A 3835-nucleotide genomic window follows, 5' to 3' on the forward strand; every position below is an offset into this window, starting at 1 on the left:
GAAATTCGACTGGTCCGATGTGCAAGGCCAAATAAATTTCTCTGATAACATCCTTTTGCGACCCATCAAAATCCCTTACTCTCATGACTTTCCTTGACTTCTCTCAGGTTGATATCCAACTCTCACAGAGTAGAGAGTGGGCAAATGTTGACTCCTGATCCTCCATCAACCAGTACTCGGGACACTACCTTGTCTCCATATTTAACAGTGATGTGTAGAGATTTGTTGTGACCCACGCCTTCGATAGGAAACTCATCATTTTGGAAAATGATCATATTTGCTTTGACCATTTTTCCAATAGTAGCAGCCAACGCCTCACTGTTGGTATTGCTTGGCCCACTTAACCCACTTATCACTTCCATCAAGGTGTCCTTATGACTGACAAAACTCATTAGTAAATCCATGATTGATATTTATGCCAGAGTTTTCTTCAATTTTTCCTCCACAGAGTATTCTTTGGTTGACACCGTCTTCCATAATTCTGCGGCCTTGGGGTTTGTTATATTTCTCCTCTTAATTTTCTCTCTTCCCAAATTCCCTCGATTTGCATCCTCAGAAGCGTAGCATATCCCTAACTTAGTCATACCGTGGGCTGCCGCGGAATCTGTCATCTTGGCTTTCCCTTTTTTCTGATATGTCTACACGATAGTTTTGTATTCCCGATCCTCTTCATCCTTAGTAGCAGCGTCAAGTTGTCCCTGGTAAGTCTGAACCATCACCAAAGGTCTCAGTTGCATTGTACTAATCAGAATCTTTTGAGGTGGGACCCTTGCGGCCTTTATATTTCTTATCGTGACAATGGTTCCTTTCAAATTGTATTCTTCATCCAAGGTGATCGTGTTGACCCCCTATTTTTGGTGATTCGGCAGCGGATTGCGGTTTACATTAGGGGGAGCCTGAGTGCATTGAATGGCTCCGCTTTTGATCAATGATTCAATTTTATTTTTCAGCTTAAAACAATCTTCAGTATCATGCCCATGCACGTTTGATTGGTACACATACCTTTGGGTTGCATCAAAATACTTTGAGGGATACTCAGGAACCCTTCATTCTAGTGGATGTATTAAACCTGCTCTTCTCAATCTTTCAAATAGTTAAGCTAGAGTTTCAGCAATCAAAGCATAATTTCTAGGGCCCTCATCTTCAAACTTTAGGCGAGGTCCTGGTGCATAAGTGGGTCGGTTTTGATGAGTGGTGGTTTGGACATGAGTATATGGTTGTTGTGGGTTTGGGTAATTATGGGCTGGAGGAGGGTTATATTGAGGTTGGGGATGTTAATATGGATATGTTTTGTAGACTGGAGCATAGGCAAGTGGTGGTGAATGGTTGTTTGGGGAATAAGAAGTATTCCTATAATGTGGATTCCGTTTTATTTAGTTCACTTATACTAGATCTTACGGAGCCTGCTCATGTACAACATGATTCGGACCTGATCATAGAAAAGATTCTCTTTAAGCGAACCGGCCTATCCTCTTTATAAGGCTTACACGACGATTGGAACAAAGACACATTTGGTTGTGAATTCCCACGTGGAAGGCATATATCTACACAGACCAATCAATAGTTCAAGTCACACACTCCCATAATCCATTTTCTCTTTAAAATTTCCCTTCAATCCCCATGTTTAGTTGACATGAATAGTTAAAGGGAAATATCCAAATGAATGTCTTATTATTTTCAATAATCCATACTTGTAGCAATGAAATACTATACATTCCTCCACCAAGTGATAAATGATTGATTAAAAATATTTAGGATCTATTTTTATTTTCTCTATAAAGGCCCAGAAATACCTTGTTTACGTATCATTGGCAAATTTATTAACATAGATACGACAGTAAGAAGCGACAATACAAAAGTATGTAAACTATATGGGTTGATAATAACAGACGATTGCTGATACTTCTTCCTTTTTCTTCTTTCCGCTACAGATTGACCCTGATTGGATTGCCTTGCTAACTGTTTGCAGTGAAACCATGGATTGTACTTTGCCAGATTTTATTCCTTCTTCTAAGGAATCTCCCATTTTGACTAGTTCAGGAAATTTCTGTCCTATCATGCCCATCATTTTTTCAAAGTAAATCCCTTTCTAGGCCTAGATGAAATACTTAGTCAATTCACTATCTTCCAACGGAGGTTGTGCCCTGACGACCTTTGATCTCCATCGGCGTGCATATTCTTGGAATGACTCGGACGACTTCTTCTGCAGGTTTACCAGTGCGAACATATCAGGTGTGATCTATATGTTGAATCGGAAGCAATTCATGAAATCTTCCGCCATAGCCAACCATGCCCTCCAGTTTCACGGATCTTGTCGAATATACCAAGTAAGTGCTTCCCCCGTCAGGCTTCTTATATACAACTTCATCCTCAACTTCTCGTTTCTTCCCACTCCAACTAACTTGTCACAATATGCCCTTAAATTCACATGGGATTACCCGTCCCATCAAATATATTGAACTTTGGAGGCTTGTACCCTACTGTCATATCCACATCCGGGTGGATACACAGATCCTCATAATCTAGACTTTCACTTCCCCGAGCGACTTGGAGATTCTTCATTTGCTTTCTCAAGATTTGTAACTGTTCAGACACTAACTCCTCATCCTTGCGCCTAACTTCCTTTTCCATCTCGGCGTACTGGTCAATCTCATAAGGCACCCTGACCGTGACACGCGCTGTAAAGGTAGGTTCAGAAACAACATATACATGAGGAACATATCGCTCATGTGTAGTGGTATGTGCCATAGGTATGTGCTGATTTTGCTGAATGGTAAAGGTAACTCCTCCACGAGGAGGGGTGTGGATTATGTTGGTGGTAGCAGGTGATTTTTGTGGCATTTAAACGTAATATGGTACGTAGGGAGTGTGGATAAGAGGATTTGGTGGGTTTTCAAGGGCACTGGAGGTTTGATTTGTGTGGCGGGGACTGAAGTCGGGGTGTTGTTAGCCTGGTGAGAGGTAGGAGGAAAGTGGTCAGGGATTGAATCTAGAGAGGGAAAGCGTTGTCACAGACAGATGTGCTAGTTATATGATATGTTGTACTTTATCCCTTAAAGATTCCATCTCCTGGGCCATCCTGGCCTCATGCTCATCATTCCTTATATCATCCTTCTCTCCCGATCGCCCCGAGCTATTGGCTATTACCAGAGCATGTTTGGTCGGGTTATCTATAGCAGACATCTTTGCCTTTGATCTTATATTGTACGGTGGTTCCACCAGTTTTGAGTTGAACACAAACCAACTTTTCTTTTGGGGAGTAATAAAGTAAGAAATGAAAGAAAAAAGAAAAAAGAACAAAAGTCAGTTTCATCATTTATACAAATAGCAGGTCACATAGAGTGGTTAGTTCACGTATTCAGGCAATCACGTGTTCCTAGAATTTGTGGGACCTCTCTTTGTTGGAGGTAGACCTAAGTTGCGAATGCTTGACAAACAATCAGATTTGACACATTCAGATCCGAAGAAACTTTTATTTTCATTGATAGTGTTTGGATTGAGATAAGTGGGAGCATAGGTTACATCATTGTTTCAAGCATTCATAGAATTGTATGGACTTGAACAACTTGACCTTAGGGAAGTAAGAAAACTCGGGATAAAGATACAAAGTTGGAAAGAAAGGGAAATCAACTATCTTCTAGTAATCATCCCCGGAATCATTCCCCATTTCCTCTTCTTCCTCCGGATCTTCTTCAAATTCATTTCTATCGTCATTGACTCAGATTCTTCCTATGGTCTTCCTCTGGCTCTATTCTATCTGGATCCACTCCACTATCTAGTCATCATCTTCAGCGGGTGGCATCATGTGATCAATAGACCCCAGGACCACTTGACG

The sequence above is a fragment of the Nicotiana tomentosiformis genome, chromosome 7, assembly GCF_000390325.3.
Source record: "Nicotiana tomentosiformis chromosome 7, ASM39032v3, whole genome shotgun sequence".
Lineage (NCBI taxonomy): Eukaryota > Viridiplantae > Streptophyta > Magnoliopsida > Solanales > Solanaceae > Nicotiana > Nicotiana tomentosiformis.